Source organism: Corvus kubaryi, unplaced genomic scaffold, assembly GCF_017639235.1.
Source record: "Corvus kubaryi isolate FWS band 111438036 unplaced genomic scaffold, C.kubaryi_AGA036_p1.0 37334, whole genome shotgun sequence".
NCBI lineage: Eukaryota > Metazoa > Chordata > Aves > Passeriformes > Corvidae > Corvus > Corvus kubaryi.
The window spans coordinates 8,694,749-8,717,023 of NW_024581108.1; the positions used below are offsets into that span (position 1 = coordinate 8,694,749).

At 38.0% G+C, this 22,275-nt stretch overlaps 1 long non-coding RNA gene across 1 annotated transcript in view; it reads right to left on the reverse strand.

Moving 5' to 3' along the window:
* The window catches only part of LOC121665631, a 56,792-nt gene that overhangs the window by 28,481 nt on the left and 6,036 nt on the right, over positions 1-22,275 (reverse strand). Inside the window, exons 3-6 of the long non-coding RNA XR_006016439.1 lie at positions 11,224-11,303; positions 8,949-9,057; positions 5,421-5,496; positions 2,887-3,058 (exon numbers count right to left, since the gene is read on the reverse strand). This is a non-coding gene — a long non-coding RNA (uncharacterized LOC121665631). The remainder of the gene's footprint in view (positions 1-2,886; positions 3,059-5,420; positions 5,497-8,948; positions 9,058-11,223; positions 11,304-22,275) is intronic.

A 22,275-nucleotide genomic window follows, 5' to 3' on the forward strand; every position in this document is an offset into this window, starting at 1 on the left:
ATACCTACAGTTGTTAGTCCCCAACAGTTATCTCAGTAGTGACTACCTCAGTCTTTTTGCAGTCTGACTGTATTAAGCACAGGCAGATGTGCTACTGACATCCATATGCCCAAATGTAAAGGAATGCCAGCAATTTCAAATGAAATCACTTTTGTTTGTTAGATGTTACTATCGGTGTTAATGCAGCTCTTCAGTGGCTGATCTCATTTTTAAAATTTTTACCATCTCCTTTTTACTTTCAAAATGCTTTTTATTCCCCTGTTGCTGTGAAAAGCTGGCTATGTGTATAAACTCTCTTATTAAATGCTTTCCAAGCTAAGCAAGGTAGCAAAAAGAAAATGCTTCCTCCTTTCATCGATATTTGTCTTTGAAATTATGTGAGTATATTGGCTGTACGTTTGGGCATTTTTTGAAAAAGAATATTTAGCCAATAACATGATTTAAACTTTCTCACAATCCTCAAAACACTGCTCATAAATATCTGTAAAAACAGTCTCATTTAAGTCCTGAGAACACGCCGCAGTACAACCTGCCTGTAAAACACATTTGGGAAGATACAGATGAGGTTCTGGATTTCCAGCTGCAGCAGGGCAAAAAAACCTCATAACCATAATCCAAAGAACCCTTACCAGTTCTTGCACTATTTTTTTAATACTTCGTTAAGAGGTTGACACAGTAGTACTTATATCCATAAATAAGATATTTTTATTACAATCTAACAAAATCAAGACCGTAAACGTGATTCATTTTTTTTAATAACCTTAGTGCTTCAAGACTTCCAATCCTAATGGAGCAATCATGCATCACTGTTGTGTTCCAAAAGAACTATTAGGCTCTGTGCTGTGCTAGTGTAATTGCAGTCTAATGGTTTACACTATCATAATGGCACTAAATATTTTACTAAACGGAGTACAATATCTAAAAAGTGATTTAAATTGTTCCAGCTTTAAGATCGTACATCAAAGACAGAACTGTTCCTTTCTCTCTGAATTGAGAGTAACAAAGATGTCAAAATCTTGTTTCTCTTAATAAATTGGTTAAAACATTAGAAGCAGAGTTTAAAAATTACAGTATAAAATGACTCAGTAAAAAATGAGAAGTATTAAAATATTTTGAGGCATTTTGATGCTCTGCTTTAGCAGCCTGGCATGGTTTAAATTGTAAGGTTAACAAAAGATACAGAAATACTCTATTCAGAGTCTAATCTGGATTTTTTTAACCAGAATTTCTGATTATTTACTTTAACAAAACTTTTAATAAAAATCCCACTCTGTGTAAGTGTAGCATATCATAACAAATCATCTAAGCATTAGATAACATAATTCTCCTACTTTCGTGATAAATAACACCAGCAAAGCAGCTGAGATAGCAGCAAGCCCCGGCCGTGTTTCCCTCCCCGGAAGCCACCGTGCAGCATGACAGGGCTGTGCAATGACAGGAGTGCAGTGACCTGCCAGTAAACTGCTGAGGACAGAAGGGCACAGACCCTTCACATGCTCACAACGTTCTGACTCACAAAAGTGACTGGATGAACAAAGTCAGAATAACTGTGTAAGGAGGGACCGTGAGTGGCAAGGATTTGGTAAATCCTGCCATTACCACACCAGAGTAGCCCTAACTGCCCCTGCAACAGCTGCTGCCCTACTCCCTTGGACAAAGCCAAAAATACCTGTAACTCCAAAAGGGGTAATGAAGGTAGTACTAGAAGTGCCCAAAGCTTCTGAGATTGCCTCCAGAACTCCTGAAATTTGTTTTTAAATATCTACTTCTCCTAAAGCTAATTTTTACTTAGTTCATTTCGTTATTTTTGTAAAAAAAAAAAAAAACAACCAAACTATTTTTTGACTTCTAGTTGTAGCATTAATTTACAGTGTTTTTCAAACACCATTTCCTTGGAAAACAAATCTTTTCTTTTTCTCAAAAATCATGACTTTTTTTTCAGAAAAGATTTTTTGACTTTGGACTAGGACACCAGGGGTTTTTTCCAAAATTTTGTTTACAACTAGTATTTTCTACAACACTGATCTGTTTAAAAAAAAAATAAAGAGCAAAAACATGTTTGTACTATCTAGAGAACATTTTGTGCAGCTCATAACTCCTTGATTTAGGGACTGTCAGGACCTAGGATCACTCTGTACCTGGAGAATAAATTAATTCTGTTAAAACAGAATGAAATAAAACCTGACTTTTAACTCACACAGGAACTATTTTTTTTAAAACATGAAATATAGTGAATTCAGTAATGTGGTACTAAATAATCTTTGAGCTTGCACAAAGGTGCCAATAGCTAGAACCAATTATAGTGCATCCTGTAAGTGAGAAGCTGTAACTTTCTAACATTGATGGTACATTCTCCTTCTAACCAAGCTTTGCTCAGGCACAGAAGCATCTCTCCAGCAAACACTCCCACAGGACTCAATATCTGCACTACATTAAAAAAAAAATAAAAGCATTTGCTAAGGAAAAATGTCACTTAAACGAAACTTCAACAAAACATCAATTTTGCCAAAAAACATTGAAACTGTACTTTAGGCTTTTTTTCTCATTTAAGTTTTTTCTTTTTTTAATACTGATACAAAAAAAAAGGGTAGAAAATCTGTTTTCTAAAGATCTCTAGGATTTATTGATACAGTGTACAGACCTAACCTATTACTCTTAGATAATTACCTTACACAATATTCTACTTACATGGAGAAATTTAATTTTAATTTACAGTTTAATTGTCCTACTTAAGGTAACCCTGTCACCTGTGTCGCTTTGTGGCTCATAACCGTAATCCTCATTTAATTATTTACTTCAAGAGAGTATTTTAATTATGGATATTACTATGCGTGTAGAGTAACTTATACTCAAGGGCAGTGAAAATTTATACAGTAGAGCGCTCACCTGTATTTCCACGCAACTCCATGTGCAGTGGCTCGGCTGCAGAGGCTACTTAGCCTGCTGAGAGATGTTCTTCACCTTCTCTGGCCTAAGACCACATCTGGGGTGCCTGAAAACAGGCAGGACCACCAGGGCACAAACGGCTTGGATGATGACTGCAAGGCTCCCAGCTGAACTATAAATGAGACAATAATAACTTCTTACATCTACATTTGACCCTGCAAATAACCTTTGGACGTGGGAGCAGGCATACAGCATTGGCTCTGGGGTGAGGTCACCACTGTGCCCCATTTCTGTGGTGATCAGTAATGGAGCAACCAAAAGAGAGGCACAGAGAATGAGCCTTCCTCTGATTTATTTCTTGAAATTCGAGCAACCAGTGATTTATGGGTTTCCTAAGATAGGGGCTGCCTGTCATTTTTTTTTTTAATAGCCATCAATTGACCAATATTCTATGAAATTATCTAATATCTTTGCAAACTAGCTATATTTTTAGTTTTCAAAGTATCATATCACAGCAAGCTCCATCATTTAAAAATAAATTAAAAAAAAAAAGAGAGAAAAAAAATCACAGCTTTGTGTTAAGCTTTAAATTTGCCAAATTTTTGGGTTTGTGTGCTATCACTGGGTCATCTTTCCAGTAATTTTAACTTCCAAAGCTGACATTTCATCATCATGAGTGGCACTATACAACTTCTCTGCTCAGCACTAAGCACTGTTTTTCATTGCCTTAAGTCCCAATAGGCAACTTTAAAAAACTGAAAATATTTTAATTTTTAGCATATTTGGCACAATAGGAACCATAGCTCTGCAGGTACACCCAGCCAGAAGGGATGATAAGGGATGCCTTATCCCCAGGCTAGCCAGCAGGTCAGCCTGGGGCAGATGGGGGCAAGAAGCTGCCCAGCCTCCTGTTCTACATACAGAAAATATGTGCCAGAGGGAAAAAAATGGAGCCCAGGTTCTGAATGTTTTTTTGCCATTAAAACATTTCCAGCATTTGCAGTCTCCCTGATTTACTGTTCAGTACTCCTGACTTGCACATCCTGCTTAATGCCCAGGGAGCCAGGCAGCCCCACAGGCAGTCAGGGGTGTTTCCAACTGGGATCCTTCCCTCTTGGAGGAACTACTTCTGCAAACTCCCTCCTACACAGGAGGAGACACCAAAGCACTGCCTCCCTACCAGGAGTCAAGATGAGTGGTGGTGGGATTTCTGAGGGACACAGCTCTCCAGCACACCCAGCAGTACAGGAGGGGGACATCAGGCACATGGGAACCACAGGCCACCCGCTTCTGAGGTAAGTGCCTCTCACAGCTGTCACTTCATTATTAACAACCACCATATCTTCATAAGATGCTTATCTTTTTTAATAAACAGAAACAGTTACTAAGGGTTTTGTCTGGTGCTTTTTAATTTTTTTTTAATATTGGAATGAATCTAAAGAGCTATAGTTGTTTTCTTTAGTATCTACCTTTCTTCAGTGATGAATGTTTTTTCATGAGCAGTGTCATTACATACAATTTTTATCATCTAGATTGTTCTATTTTATTCAGCAACCTAGAAAAAAATTTCATTTTTCTCTTTGTAAAGAAGTGACCTTCAACCTACAATTTGTCTGCTGCCTCTCACAGTATCCTGAGCACAGCCATGGCCCCTAACAACTGAGGGCATTCAGCACGTTCCAGTATTGAGTATATCACATTTCCCATCTGAAATTGCTTACCTCATCAGTCACTACGGGCCCAGTTTGGAAGTCATTAAAAATAATGAGAATGCTGGCACTTCTCCCAGCAATAATGGCATTGGATTCTGTGTTGCTTTTTTACTTTACGACATTTGTATATATCCACAAATCATTTAACTCTTATCTTTGTCGTAGCTTCAATGAAACTAATGGCTGCTGAAACTGTGTGGGCTTTATTCTACTTTTTACTTAAATAAGCTTCTGCCCACTCCCTCATAAAACGACACAAACACTTACACAGCATATTGCATCACGAAAGCCCCAAAGTGTTTACCAGGATCACTATATCCATCACTAAAATGCACACACTTCTCAGTCAAACACTTCAGCTGACAATAAAGTCACAAGAGAGTTTTCGGAATGAAAGCTGAAGAGTAACAAATCCAATTTGTCCAAAACAAATTTAGAATCAGGATCTTGCATTTTCATCTCCATCTGTATCTACTGTAGCATTTCCCTCCTAGCACCATGCAAAAAAATCTAACTCCATATTAACCCACTGAGTAACACCATCACTCCTGCAGTGTCCATATCTTACAAGCTTTGACAAGATAATGAGCCCTCAGGAATATGCTGCAGGCCTTCACAAAATGCACCTTTAGAGTTTCAACTAATTGTTGGAAACTGCATATTAACACATATTAAAACCTTAAAAGATTCACCCTTAATATTCAAGGTCTATCTTAGGGCTAATATAAAATTTCCCACCACTGCAATTTTCCTGCTAAGAATGTGTATGATTTACATGGTTTGAAACAAATAAGAATAATACAAATATGGAAAAAACCTCACCTTCTTTAGACGTGTGAGTTCTTTAGCGCGTTTATTTGCTTTAGGCATACATTTGAACTGTGTATTGAAAACAGACCTGTCATGAGGACAAACACAAAAGTTACAGATCCAGCCCTTCTGCATAGGAAGTGTGATATTTCAAACTCATAGAAATTAATCACAGTATATAAAGTGAAACATACATTTTGACATCATCTGCTCACAGAGGAGGAATCTTTAAGATGCAAAGATTGCATCCTGAACACCAGTCACCTTGGAAGTCCGTCTACTGTGTGAAAAATCCAGAGACCCTGAACTGCTGCTGAAAGCTCTATCTTGTCAAAATCAGTAGGGTTCAATATGACTAAACTGACTACCTAGGTGGGAGCATAAAGAAAAGGCAGGTACAAGTCAGATAGTAATAATTCTAACCAATTATAAAACTAAAAGTACCAGACTTAATAAAAAAGTTCCCCAAATGCTTCATATGGTGAATTTTAAAGGTGTTTTGATGTTATTATCAGTATATGTGAAAATCTGAAGAAGAACATTACCACTGCATAAAAGTTAAGCTGAAAGCCTATTTTATAAGGTTATTAAAAATATATTTTTAAGGCTGTTAAATGTTTAATACCTTTGCAAAGTGGTTTTTTTTGCATTTATTTCCAAGTGCTGGATAAGGTCTGTGTTTAGGACACATATTGCTTAATGTCCCTTTAGTTGGTGTAGCACCTTTAATCTCAAAATATTTTAGGCCATGTTACAAATACTTTAACAAGTCACAAAAAAAAAGAATCGCCCAGCCATCCATAGTAGTAAACATGTATCATGAGTTTGACTTCTTTTATCTATTAGATCAAGGAATGAAATGACAGCAAACTAGCTTTATGATTATCTATCTAGTTTGAAATTATCTGCCACATATCACCCACAGAGCTACTAGTGCAAGCTACACAATTTAAGCAACAGGTGCAGATGTTCAGGCATCATGAGTGATGTCACCATTTTAAGACATGAGAACGTCCTTACACAGTACAAATAAGTGAAGAACAATGTAAAAAATTGATTTGAAAATAATATAGAACAGGAAAGACAAATAACATTGTGGCAATTTAATTTTATTAAAATAGACATATGCTTTTAGAACATTTGGGGAAATTGTATAGTCCATTTTCTCCTACAGAAAATGGGAAAATGAAGGTAATAGTTTTCAGATACCGAAAGCCTGCCTATGGCTCATTATCCAATTAATTGATATGAGTAAATTAGCTAAATCAAGCTAAATGACAGCTAGTTGCTCCACAAAAGGTAGAAGTATATCAGAATAAGGGGCTTTCAGAAAATTAGATCAGTGCAGAGGTCTTTCCTTTTGAACCTTAGAAACACATTAAAAGACATTTCTATCTTCACTTTTAGAAGAAAAGCATTTAATAAAAGGATGACAAGTAATTCGTATTCAGAAACTCACAGAGAAGATTACAGGTGTTACAGTAGCAGTGGAGAGTTTCATTGCAAAAGCATGACAGAATTTTTTCATCTAGACCCTCTTCCATGAAATGGATAAGATCTCTCATACCTACTATCTCACATGTTCCTCTCCTATCTTCCTTAAGGAAAAAGAAGACAGCTTGGTAGCTCTGTTCTTCTATCCCCTCTTACCACTGCACTTGGTGCACCCATCCTGCCATCCAAGGTGCTTCTTTTTACACAGAGACAGGAATGACACACAGAACATCTCAAGGAATCTTGTTAGTCTCTTATGAAATTACATGGGATAACCACTTTTTTAAGGTCTTGTAAGAATACTGCTTTGGTTTTGTGCAAATGTAGGATGGTACAGGGGATAGCACAGGACTTAAAATACACAGTTGAATTAGTCAGGGAAAACTGAATCTGGATTCAGTACTTTGGGGGCCGAATTAGAAATTTAGTGCCAGGTAATGCAGAAAAAAATATAAACAACCCCCCTTTTGTTTGGATGTAATTGTCAATGCTGACTAAACAGCAGGGTTGAAATCTGCTCTTAGGAACAATGATCACATAAAAGCTCTAACTAAACTCCTAAGCCCGAACTCTGTTGCAATAGGGAATACACACTCTCAGGCTGCACAGAAGCTTCCATTATATGAAAAAGAACAAAGCACGGCTTTTCTTACCACTGAGATACTTCCCATGCTTTTTCATTTCAGTGGTGGTTTGTTTTCCACCCTCCTCCTTCCTGTCACCTCAGACAATGGCAGCTCAAGTGGACAATACAAACAGATGGGACATTTCTATTCATCTCACTCCTCCCTCATTTTTTGTTTGTTTTTGTTGCTGTAGTTTTACATGCATCAAAATGAGAATTTTGCCCAAGACACTGCCTGTGTTAAACAGCCCGTGTCACTCAGAGCTTCTGAGCACCAGGTATTCACTGATGGCTTTCAAGTAGATCCTGAAGTGGCAGCCAAGAATTTACAGCTGAGGGAGCTGAGGCTGTTCAGTCTGGAGAAAAGGAGGCTGAGGCAGACCTTATCACTCTCTAAAATTATCTGAAAAGAAGCTGCAAGGTGGGAGGCAGTCCTGGGTAACGAGCAATAGTATGACAGAAAATGCTTCAAGTTGCACCAGGTTTAGATTAGATATTAGGAAAAAATTCTCCACTGAAAGGACTTTTAAGCACTGGAACAGGCTGTCCAAGGAAGTGGTCGTGTCACCATCCCTGGAGGGATTTAAAAGATGTGTAGATATAGCACTTGGGGACATAGTTTAGCCATAGTTTTGGAAGTGTTAGGTTAAGGGTTGGACCTTGGAGGACTTCTCCAACCTAGTGATTCTGTGATTCTCTCTTGCCAAAATATTGCACATCAGTACAAAAAAAACAAGCCTCTGACTTTCACATCCAAATGTTAGCTAAGAAAGTGTTTAACCCTGGAGACATTTTCAGAAAATTAGTTCAGAGCCTTTGCACAATTTAATCAGATGTAGTTTTATACTCTGATTGTGCAATTAAACACAATATACTCTTACAGTTGCCATTTATCACACTGCTACCATATCAAGTAATCTGGCCAACAAAACTGTCTGGTACCTAGGAGTGAAGAAATTAGAAGGATAATGTTCTGAAGGAAAGCAGGTCTATCCAACATTTTACAGTACTAAAAATACCCTTGGGACTTGTTCTGATACCTTGTAATTATGCACACATATCCTGATTTATGGTCTGTGTCTCCCAGCTCAAAGTAGTACGCACTCTGTTTCATATCTTGCCCTATTTATGTGTAAAATAGTTGCATCTGTAATACCATAAAAGAGAGGACAGGCTCACTGCAGGTTACTATCGATTTTATATGAGCATAGGCATAATCTAATGATCCTTTTCAACTAAGGATAAATATGCACAATTTAGCCTTAAACATATTCAGTGTCAGATCATTTCAACTGCTCCCTTTGAGAAATATGCCTGTTACGTTAAAGATCTCTGCTGTCCAGCCTCCTTCTTAAGAGTGGAGAGTGTCACAAAGGAGACAAAGATGTGCAGACGGGAAAAGGGACAAGAAACATTGTTACCTGTGCATCAAGAAACATGTCTGCTCCAGGCCAAACTTGTGAATTCATGTTCCACAACTTCCCCCTGCTTCTCTCCACCTCTACATGACCCTGCTCTCTGACTCAGCACCTACAGTAATTAATGAAGAAAGAGAATCCACCTTGTCCAAGTGAGTACCAGCAAAGAGAGAGGTGGTTGACAGGAAAATAGATAAGCATTTTAGTATAATAATGACTGAAAATACCCTAACTAATAGGTATATGCAGGTCTGTTTCAAAAGAAGAAAGGACAACCTGGCTTAGACAAGAGATCTAATTTTCATTCCCCAGGTCTGCTCTGCAACCCTCACACAACCCCTGGCATGCGGCTGAAATCCTCTCTTTGGAGATGGAAAGCAAAGCAATTGCTAGGCATTCATTTGTTAGTGGGTTGTTTTGTTTTGCTGGGTTTGTGTTGGTTTGGGGTCTTTTTTTTTAATTTTCCATCAGTTTCAAAATAAGAGAGCACATGCAGATTTAAAGTTGTAATGTGTTTCTGTCCACCTATTACATGCTAATCTTTAAAAGAGGAAATGTGATAAATGCAATGGAGTGGCCTTAGCTGCTGCCTGTACAAGGAAGAGCTGGAATCTGCATGTGCTAACAAGGGATACAAAGCCCATACCAGGGAGAAGGGTCCTCAAACTGCAGCTGGGGTCATTAACAAACTTTTTTTTTTCCTAATATATCTTAAATGTGGTTTACTGTTGGATGCATATTTATTCACACCTTTTGCACAAAGGAAGAAGGTTTTGCAGTGTTCTTAAAATAATTTTGAACAGGACTCTGTCAACATAAGGTCCAGCTTATCCATGAAATAAGTCCGTATTTTTGCTGATTACTTTTTCAAAAACAATTTAACTTGTAGGCTGAATTCCAGCCTTATTTCATTTCACAACACAGCTTCAATTTTGTGTTTGCCAGTTCTGAGAACTCTGTACCCATTTTTTACTCGTATGGATACAGTTAAAAATGTACTAATGTACCAATAATAAACTTGCATTATTAACAATCACTGCAACATAATTAGCAATTCCCAGAAAAGACTACAACCCAAACCTGAAAGGTACATAATATTTTTTTCATTCTTTTATTTTTGTATTAAACTACATCTATTACACACCGTTTATCTCTTCTTCGTGGTGGTTCGACCAAGTTTCCTACATTAAGATTGAACTATTTTTTTTCCTATTCAGAAACAATTAAGATTTTTGTCTTCTGGAAGTGGTGAATGAATTGAGATGCAGATCAAATTAATATTTTCCCCCACATGTGCACAAGCCACAAAATTTAGGGAAAAGGAACAGCGTAGGGAAAGGTTTTCAGGAGTTCTCATGCTTTTTCAGCAAGTTCACATAGATAGCTATGCAGTCAATTTTATGAATAACCTAACCAAATAAAACCAAGTGACACTTGTTTTAATAACCTCTTTTGGGAACAATCTAATCTGCATACATCTCACTTTCTGTACTTTAAATATTTTTTAAAAATCAAATTAGGAGGTTTGCTTTTCATGACCTCTTTTATGAGTCTTTTATTAATAGTTCCACTATCCATGTTTATTAGTTTTTTCCTTCTTTTTTTTCTTTTTTTTTTTTTTTAAGGGTATCTGCACTCCTTCCAAAATAAGATCATTTTTCTTGTCACCCCACTAACTTTTTTTAGTGTTCCCTATTTCAAATGGCTTATATGTTTAAACAAGTAAGGGCTCTGGAGCACCATCATGCATCAGATGTAGCCTAGAAATAGTTTTATCCATCCAAACTCAATTAGGTGCTGTGACAGTAAGGAGCAAAACCAGACTCCTTAAGATATAATCCAACATAGTAATGACAATTAATACCTCCCTCCATGTGCGTGCTCTCTGATTATTAATCTTGGTGAATGGGAAGCTGAACACTGGACAGGGTTCAGGACTGGACAGGGTGAAGGACTGGACTGTGCCTCTGCTGCCAATGAATGAACTAAAAGAACTGAGTGCAGGAAAACAGGAGTGGAACTTTTTAATTTTAATTATCTCAGAGAGACTAGGCCATGGAAATAAAGTTCTTATCAACACACTGCCAACAAATTGATAAACCAGGCACAGAATAACTTTTTAAAAATAAATCAATAAAAAATTAGAGGACAGAAAGAGACAGACTATTCATAAAAGCAGACAAGAGAGTTTAATTCCTTGGTTTTCATGCAATTTTCTTACGAGATTCTCATCAGAAGAGGAGAAATGAACCAAGAAATTCTTGAACTATTTACTTACATGGAAGCAAGGAGATATCATGGGAGCAACTGTACACACAGATGATTTAAAAACTTTCCTTTGTGCATCTGAACACCCACCTAAAATAAGAATAGTAGAAGCAAACTTAAGCAGCATGAAGCTATAGTACACATCTTAACAACCTGAAAATAACCAATGAAAGCTTCTACAGCCAATCAAAGACACAAAATAAGCTATCACCATGTTAATATCTAACATTTTTACAGTGATATTCTATAGGAAAAGTCAGAATAACAAGAGCCCTGATTCAGAAAATAGAGACTGTAACGGCATTACTACTTTCTAGCCATCTGGATCCACAGAGATATTTAATACTGCTAAGAACTAGGGCCTAATACAGAAACCATAAGGACAAAAAAGAGAAGGATGGACATAAGAGAGTCATTTAGCCTCAACAGCCCAAAACTGTCAGGAGTCTACCATTTTTAGCTTGTAAGATAGAACACATATTTAGCATCTGAAAAGTCTGGATTTTGTAATAAGCACCAGACTCAATCTTAATGTGCAGAGGATACAGCCTCTTTGTAAGGCATTCAATAACATCATACTCGATCGTATAAGAAGAGCCATTTAGACTTTACATATTGAGCAACGGCTCATCTACAAAATACCAGTGTATAGAAAAAGCAAAAGAACACATTACAAAAGGATATCCAGTCCTCCTGATAAGACTTTAAAGCAATATATAATATACCCTGGATTAATATCATATTAATAGCTGTGACAAACTCATACCCGTCCCATTTCAATAGCCTGAGCCAAATAGGGAATGCATCTGACTATCTTTTCAGTAATTCTGCTTCTTAAGTGTTACATTGAATCAGGTCAAGCAGAACCCAAGATACTTTATTTCAAGGCTATTTCAATGGTTAGAGGAGCAATTTAAATAGAAAGCGGGAGTGGTACTGTTCTCTGTATTTTAAACTATTTTAATAGTTTAAATAAATGAAAGTTATTGAAACTGTTTTCCAGAAACTAACTTGAATCATTCACAAATGTGCTGTTTCAATACAGAATAAGATCAGCAGTGCAGAAATGAATCACATTAAAAAGCAAAAATATGCTAAATCAGACAAAGATTTGAAACTTCAATACATCACAGGTGATTCTCTGGTAGCATGTTTCCACCCAGAACACAGCTATTGCACACAGAAAGAAGAAGATGAAAAGAAATGCTAATCCATGCAACAGTGCGGCTTCACAGAAGCAGTGAAGTGACACAAGGGCTTCAGCTGGGTCCTTAAAAGTGGGCATGGGGGCAACAGCAGATAGAGCAGGATGCAAAGGGAATAGATAAGTGACTTAAAGATAGTTTCCCACCTTCTTCTGTACCCTGCTTTCCATGCTCCAGGAAACAGATGCCTTTAGCATCACTAGAGTACGTGTAGGAAAATATATTTGAGAAATTAAGGCCCTGGAGGTTACATGGTGGCGCTTCAAAGCATGATGTTTCTAAGATCACTCTCTCATTCTCTTTTCTATTTCTTTTTATAGACACAGATTCATGAAGGAAAGTCCTTGCTGACTGAAGCAGTTTCTCTGCTGAGATATGCTATTAGCATAGAGCTGGCAAAACGATACTAAATTAGAATAGAAAGCTTAGAAGTTATCTTCACTTAAATACAAAAGCAGACACATACTCCACTCACAGTGGAAGAGCAAATAAACAGAAAATAAAACTGTACATAAGAGCAACTTCTTCCTTAGCTGCAATAAGAGTCATGTTCATGCAGTTATTGCCTAGTGCTCCCAGGCTGGACTAGTTCATCATCACATGGGAGGAACAGAAAGAGCTGATAAGCCAAGTACCCCCCTGCCAGGCTCCCCCAGCAGTGCTCCGAAGAGCCTGAGGAGCTGCAGAGCCCCCAGGCAGTGCCCACTGCCCGGCACCACACAGCTGAGCCACGCTGTCCAGAGCTGCTTCAACACATCCCTGGAGAGCATGTGCCTACAGCAAACCTTGGCCACAGATCCATGATACATTTCAGTCTTAGGTACCCATATTTTCTATTTCAAAACAGAACTTTAATCCTCACAACCTACATCAACTAACCCTGGGAACGCTAAAGTTTCCATCACAAAAGCTTAAGAGGTTCCAAAATTTCCACATCCAGCAGGCATGCCCAGAAACATCTCAATTCCATCAGGTCTGTGAAATTCACATCTTTGAGGCCCAAGCTTCACTAGGAATTGCAAAGAGTTAATCCCTCTAACATCTTTCCCAAGGACGTCAGTCCTACAGGCAGGCAGTGTTTTCACCCAAAGAGGTTCCATGCAAAAATGCATCAGTAGAGACTTTCCTCAAAATCAGTTGTCATCATCACTGTGACAAATCCTGCACTCTTCCAAACAACCCTTCTCAGCTAGTATGTACAGAAATCAGTTACCTATTCCAGGAAAGTGGAATAATCCTAAAAGATGGGGCAAGAACCCAACAACCAGACACTGCAATTACTCCCTTCTGGCTGTGAAGTCCCCTTACAAACCCACACCTAGCTTTACTTGCAGCTCATTCTGTGTCTGGAGTGAAGCAAAGGGGAACAATTATACTATCTCAAATCATCATTATTGTTTCAATGATTGCATTAGCATTCTCAAAGCATAAACCGCCCACAAAACATTTGAGGCAGACATCTAATGATGGATTTTCCCAACAGAGAAAGCAATTCCTCTAAGCAATAAAACAGTCTGTGAGAAATCCTGCAGTCATAAATCTAGTATTTCTCATTACAAAATCTACATCAGCCAGGAAGTGATTACTTCTAAAATTACAAACCCTTGTGGGCAGAAATATTAGTGGGTTACCAATTGCCATTCTCATGAGTCATGAGAAAAGCAGTTCAAGTCATAACAGTCTTGTAAAAAATAAAATATCAAAAGAATTAATTGTCTTATTATAGACAGAAAGTTTAGGGCATCCACACAATAAGCATCTAGGCATCAAAATACAAAGGCCAGCATTAAGTTCCTGTCAAAACTTTCAAAGTTTACAAAATATCCAAGCAATATAGCTCTGCCAAAACTTTTCAACATATCTCCACAAAAGCAGTACCTAGACCCTTCAAACCTCTGCAGCATTTCCCACATGGGAGCATGTAATGTGCTGAAAGGAAAGAGAGGGAAGAGAGAGAACTGGGGAAGCATCCAGTGCCTTCCACTCCTGCACAACACGAGCAGTGACTTCGGTTCCTCAGGGGTAGGGCAGCACTGAACCCACATGGCTCCCACCTGTGTCAGGTGCTGGAGGCACTGGATGTGCAGCACTTGGGCAGGTCCCGTTCTAGGGCAGTGGAGAGAGGCAAGGCCTCAAGTGGGACCATGCATGAACAAGTTTTCCCCAGCTAGCTTGATGCTGAAACACATATATTATATCCCAGGACTTGTCAGGAAGCTCACATGACCCTCAGGATGAGGATAACTATCCCACAAAAAATACTTTGACTCATCTTTTTCTTGTTGCAGCCTTCTCTTTCCCGGGTGCTGCAACCTAGCAGCAACCTAAGGGGCTTTAAGGACCACTGGGATTGAACCAAACACGTTTTATTAGAAAGAGCATGTCCTCCAACACCTTGCTTGGCAAGAGATGAATATTACACATTCCTTGAGGAAAACTAAGATATTGCACAAGCACCTTAAACACAGGAGTGATCACACAGTGATCAGAAATAAAGTCAAGTCTGTTTAACTCATCTGGACTCATGCTTCACATACATTAAGAAATGTTTCTAGTTTAACTGCAAAGAAAGGAGAGAAGAACCCTTTTCAAGCAGATATACTCAGCTGTAAAATACATTTCCACATAGCTAGTTGAACATAGGATGTTATATTGGTTTTGACTGCTCACAGAAATGGAGGGAAAGGGAAAACTAAAGGAAAGAGGAAATGGGGAAAAAGGGGCAAAGGGAACCACAGCTAAAAGCAAAGAACTGGGACAATATGTTCCCTCCACTTAACAAGGCAACTGCCCCAGTGACAGGCAGAAGACTAACCTTGAACAAGTCCCATGGCAGATGAGACTTTGCCACAGAGCACTGGCACCAGCCCCTGCTGTTAAGCTCAGCTATTTAGTTGGTAAGAGGCAATCCAGGAAGGAGGAAAGAGGCCACACGTCACTTCCTGAGCAGCAGCAGTGGAACAGTGATGCCAATTCACAGGCACAGGTGAGGGACAGGGCAGGCCAGGTGGGATACTCAAGCTGAAGACAAGGCAGGTCCCCCAGCACAGCACAAGCCACTTTAAACCAACCAACAATTTAGAAATTGTTGTTCAGCATGCTGAATAACCAGGCTTTGAAACTGGCTGTTCTTCCTGGAGACTCTGGGGACTTGACTGAGACCAGCCTGAACACAGAGAGGGGTAGCCTCAGCTCACCACAGTCCTGTGAATACTTATATTACTATTATTACAGTGTTCATTATTACTGCAAACCTGATCATTGGCTATCGTACTACTTGCCTTACACAGCACAGTGCAAAATTTATTACAAGCAAGGTAACAGGAGCAAAAAAGCCTGTAAATATATGCTTGCAAAAGAAGTTAAGTTTTATTACAAACAAAAATAAACTAAAAGAATAATCCACACAATTTGTTATCTCATCTTTGCTGTAACCCATGCACTTCATTTTAACCATTCGGAGAGTATCCTGATCACATATTCCATGTTTATGAGAAAATTATTTCTAAACTATTTTTATTCCTTACCATCAAATGAAAAAATATTCAACATGCTTATGCTTTCCGGCCTAATAATATATTTGAAATATATAGGGTTGTAAAATGATATCCCAGCATGGCATTAGCTTTTTGATCTTTGATATATTGGTGCCACTTTAGTAGATGATAATTGTTTACTAGTCAAAATACTGGCCCAGTAAAAAACACACTTCAGGGCTCCCATAATGAGTTTTACCACTAAAGGGTAAATATTTATTTCCTGTCTATTTTCTATTTAACTATATAGGGAATTGCTCTTGTAGCTGGTCCTACATCCACCACTACCCATGGTGTCACTTGTTCACAATTCATTACAGAAATGCATTTTTTGGAAAGAAAACTCAGAACAATGTTACCTAGAGATGGATAAAAATTAATATGAGTATTATGCATAAGTCAGCTTCAGGTCTCATATTGAAAAACCATCATCAGTCAGATTTAGTCTTATCTGGGTCTGAGGTCTACTGACCAGTACAAAGGGGCAAGTACGCTCATCCTTCCTGCTGGGAGAGACACTCTACTCGTTATGTGGTCAGCAACCTGAAGAACAGATAATCCAGATTCTGTTAAACTCCATATAAAATTTTTCCTTTTATTTCCTTACTACTCTTAGATAATTAGGAAACATATTTCATTATAACCCCAAACCAGAAAATTTCTATTTTTTACAGAGCAAGTGTATCTTCAGCAACAGCTAAGCTACTTTCCCTGCACTGTTTATCCAACAGGACATGACATCACCCATAATCAAGATCTGTGATCTCCACATGAAATTGCTTTCTGCCTCTTCTAAAAAGATACTTAAAGATGAAAAATTATTTTTGATATTAAAGTTAAAATACTTCATCTTGAAACTGTCAAAATGAAAACTTCCAATTTCCTGGATTGTTTATTAAAATCTCAAAATAGTTTCACTATTTTTCAAAGCCTGATCTGGCAGGGAAAGAACTGAGAAGCAAAACTGTTCACTAGATTAAACTATAACACTCGTACATTCCCACTCCTTCCCCTCTCCAATTAAAAATAAAAATACATATAGTCTTGTATTTTTGGGGACACGCTTGCAATCATGTGGTAAAAACACTATTCCACTCCAAATCTTTCAGAATTCCTTCTGAGTATTTTCATTACAGATTTTACTGAAGAATTGAAATTGATAATAAACTATTAAAATTAATTAGAGCAATTAGTAAAGATAGGGAAATTCAAAGAAGCATATTTTTCAGAGAACAAAGATCTATTTTCACACAATGAATTCTCCAACTAAGAGGCTGAACTAATATCAACAGCATCTGGCCCACTGCACAACTGGTCACTCTTCAGATTGCAGTCATAAGACCAAGTTGTGAAATTAATCTCTCACACCAAATTAAACCATGTACTTCAGCTGAGAGACTTCTTGTCATATGGTCAGAGCATGAATTCTGTGCCTACAGCACCTTTCAGTGTGGAAACTCACCCTCCAAGTGTCTTCCTGCAGGGTCCTGTCCTCCTACTTCAGGGCATAGTTTACACTTGGCATGCCAGTGCAATTTAAACACATGCTTCCTCCAAATTCTGCTAATGTTGCAAATCTGATTTATAAGCCATCTTTTTAGGAGGCATGTGAGAGAGGTGCACAAACAGGTGCTGCTGCTTTGGTTTCAAGGACGAAGCACAATTTACAGGTTGCTTTCAGATGGGCTTTTTCAGGGATCTGTGCTCAAGCTCGTGAAACAAAAATGTCCTAAACAGTCTAGAAATAGAATGAATAGGGATATGAAAGTGCTTTCTGGAAATATTCCTTTCCTTACAACCCACAAAAACTTAGATACAATGAAACATTGCAACAGAAATTTACAAAACTAAGTAACTGGGTGCCAGATACAAAACCAGATTAAATAAAAAAAAAAAAAAAAATGAAGTGATACACACGCAGCAGGAGACGTAGAAAGAGGGAAAGGATTTTCCATATATGTATATGCGTGTGTATATATATGTGTAGAGGTGTGTATATATATATATATGGATGTGGTTTGGGCCGATTGTCACCAACCAGAATAGAGGCTTTGGGGTTATACTGAATAACTGAATTGTCAAATTTTCAGGACTATTCCAAAATTTCTGTAGCAGTCAAAAAGTCACATTAGAAATTATTAGGAAAGGAGCAGAGAACAGAAAAGAAAATATCTTACCATATCTGCATAAAAATGTAATATTTGCTGCTTGAACTCTTTCGTGTACTTCCACTTTGACACGTACCTCAGCTAGAAGGTATAAGAGGAAAGGTAAAAGGTAGGAGACAAATTCTGTCTGCAATATGATGAGATAGATCACAATGCCTCAGCCAGGGCAAAGACAAGAGAAGTTATGATAGACATGTATTCAAAGGCAGGTGACAGAGACAGTGACAGGGAAATCACTGCTCACCATCTCTTCCAGCATAAGAACAAGGGTCAAAAAGAGTAACTGGTAATATCAAGAGATGTCACTTCATCCACTGAATAACTAAACTGAGGGAACTGTCTGCTAGGGAAATTAAGTGATAAAGATTTATCTAATTTGGTGAAGCATCTGGAGAAAATTTATCAAAAGCTGTTACATGTAAAGATGTCCTTCTGGCTGAGGAAGTCCTGAGCAAGTTACAAGACCCTCCCACAGGTCTTTGTGGGAGGATCTTACAACACGTACCAGGGAAGTAATTGTACAATCTTGAAATGTTCTTTGCTATTTCTTAGGTATCATCTATTCCCAGACAAACAGACAAGGCCAGACATACCAGTTTTTTTGGTCACAACAGTATCTGGGCTTTTTTATACAACACTTTTAGTAATTACAAAACCTAATTTCAAAAATGTCCACTCTAGCTCACCCTTCCTCTGCATACAAGAATAAACAAAACCTTTCATTATAAAATCTGCTGCTGTCAGGCTGATGCTGTGACTTTGGGAAGTTCAACCTTCTTTGGAAAGGGAAGGCAAAGGACATCAGCAAAAAGAAAAGACTGCTAATCAGGAATGGATATGACAGGCTGGTAGAGCCCTGGTACCCTCACCACTCACAAGCTTCAAAAAGAAGGACTCAGATGGTCACAGCACAGTGCTTCACTGCAGCTCTTGGCATGGCTGTAGAGGAGCAGACTGGGGAGGAGTTGCTCTTTACAGGTGCTCTTTGAGGGAAGTTTTGCCAGGTTAGTTTAGATACTAACATTCACCAAAAGAAATGTATAAGTAGCCCAGTTGTTTTTGCTGAAAGGAAGAGGTGGGATATGAAATGGGCTGTTTGAGAACCAGCAGTGTATGAAATATCTATGGAAATACTTGAAAGCATACTATTTTGGTTTTACCTCAGATAACGTTTTCATTCTCTTTTTGAGTGTCTTGAACTCTAAAAATGAGGTACAGATATAAATTTTACTTGTCTGACAGTGAAAGCTTGAAAGCATTTTGGATCATGAGGGCATTTATACCTACTTTGATTTCTTTAAAAAAAAATTAAACTGTACTAGCTAGAGAGTATGACAAAATAGATATATTAGTTGAAAAAAAATTTTGTCTTCCCTGATAAGACTACTCCTACAAAATTTTCCCAGTGAGAAATTTTAAAAACTGGCATGGGGTTGTTGGTTGGATTTTATTGCTAGTGAAATATACGTTGTTGTGTCATGTCATAAACAGAAAACTGAAGCACCCTTTTAAAATCCTCAGCACTCCTGACACTTCCGACAACCATTTCCATATTGGTTTTGGTCTTATCTGTTTCTAACAGACAGTCTCATGCCTTGGAAATCTGACCTGAAAGAAAAATTCAGCCCCAAGTATCTGCTGTCAATTGTGCAGAAAATAGGAGATGACAGCAAAGTCACTTCTGCATGCCAAATTACATCTCCTTCCAACATCTTCTAATGTCATTATTAGCACTCAAATACACTGTGTCAAAATGTGTCTGTATAGGGAGATGGACCAGGCAACATCAAGTCTATCTCTGAGTCAATATGACAAGCTGGTTTTGATTCAGGCTTCTGAACAGGGAGAGACTCTTAGGAAAAAAATAGCTGCTCCATCGTGAAGGTTTGTTTACAAATACCGATATTATAATAGGCAGAAACAGTTAGGGGAAAAACTGTATTATGCAGTTTCATTAGATTTCTGGGATCAATAGTGTAATAGGAGTTAAAATTATCAGTGTGAGCCTTAGGGTCCACGTTCCAAATAGTCAATGGTGCAATGTGAAGAGTTTCAACAAGACTATCTTCAGGAAGACTACGGTCTGCATCAGAGATAGCCTTAACAGGAAATACTCATTCTATAGCAACCACATAAATGTGAATTTAAGTGTACCAGATGGTTTTAGAACAGTATTCAAAGGACTGAAAAGGGAACTGCATCTGCAAAGATTAAATTTCAGTAATTTGTTCACGGTTTTATTTCTGACTAAATGCACCCAAATAAAAGTGAATACCCAAACACAAAAGGCACTTTACTGACAGAAAACAATTCCTGGAAGGCCAAAGTCTTTCCCTGTAGCACTGAGAAGAAAAAGGAGTGTATCATCTAAATATAGTGTCACTGCTTAACATGCAGCAAAAACAGTAGACACTACAGCTCCATACCCTTCATCTGTACAGCAAAGTTCAGAAGGTTAATAGAAGAAATTAAATGAACCACAATGAAAAAGGTTTGGAGTCTCATACACATGGGACTATTAAATAACCTAAAGACAAGAAAAGACTACTTAATTCCACTAAATAAATGGGTATCGATAAACTTTACCTATTATAATTAGCAAGATTCTTCCTATTATTTCATCTTTATTATGACTTCTTAATATCCGTTTCATTTCACCCAAGGCCAGATGATTATTATTTGGTAGAGACAATAGAGTTCTGTACCTTCTCATTAAACTTGGATGAGTATTAAAAAAAAATGTTTAGGAATGTTTAAATACTTTGTGTTTGGTTCTTCCTGAGCATGGGAAGTGGCTGCAAGCCATTTACATTTACCATCCACAACAGAGGTGATCACGTTCTGCCTTCTGATCTGGGCTCACAGATCTGTGACTAGCACATGGTGTGTACTGAAAATGCTTAAAAAAAACCTACAATAATAACCAAAGTAGTACAAACCCTTCCACTCCTTAATAAGATTCAATCCTGTATAACAAGAGCAAGTTTGTCCAAATCTTAGCATTTTAATTTAACTTCTTAAAGCACAGGAAATTAACAATGATCAATGCATATTTTAATGCAAAAAGTATCTCATTATCTTTCCAGATGTGAATTTTACTTTTTCCTATGTTAATTGCAAGTATTTTTGAATTGAACTTCAGTATACAACTTTATCACAGATTTTAATCATCTCATTAGCATAAAATGTATACAATTTCTCATACCACAAAATGGTATAACAGAGAAGCATGGTATAATTTAATTTTCTGTGTATACACCGTATATATGATATACCAACTTTTGCCAGCTACAGCAAAATGAACTCTTATCTGCTCAGCTCATTGCCAAATTAAGACTGTGCAAAAGACACAGATGTTTACTCATAACCTTTCTCCCTATTTCTTTTCCCAATTGCCTGCTTGTAAACAACAATTTATCTGAATGTTGCTTCCAATGTTTGAAGTTTTGACTGCTTGTCCCTTTCTATGAAAAAAGCACCCTGTTGGTTTATATGAAGGGATAAAGAGGCACAGTCCATTCCCCCAGCTCTGCCACCTCCCCTCTTAAGTCAGAAAAAATTGGTATTATTTTTAATCTCATCACAGAAGAATAAATCCAACCCAGCCTGCCTCCACACCAGCAGACTAGAAAAGAGAAGTGAATATCAAGCATATTTTGGGGTAGGAAGCAGGGGCAAAAGGCATAAGGACAAGCATTGGCTATGGTTACTGCCACTGTCTTGGCGTGACTTCACGATGTGTATCCCATATTGGTGCCCTTATGCCCAGAAATTAATTTTTGTGCCTTTCTGTGCCTTTAAACTGAGCCTGAGAGGGGGGAGGAAAAACGGAGCAAAACTTTTTCAAAGCAGTTTGCAGCTTCTTCAAGGTCACACAGAGATAGACCCTTTTTTTTTTCAGCTGCGGCAGGAGAGCGAGAGGGAAGGGAAGTCCCCGGCTTGCTTTTCTTTCCAACCAGCTTTCGGCAGGTTTTTTTCCCTCAGCTCCTTTTCCTCTGGAGAGTTGAACTTTTGTTTTCCTGGGACTTTGTTTTTTTCCTTTTCTCTCTGCTGGACGGTTTCAACATCAGAATACATTGGGAGGACTTTCCACCGAGGCCTTGGCCCTGGAGGTGGGCCCACCACCCCATCCCAGATCCAAGGAGGGGGAGAG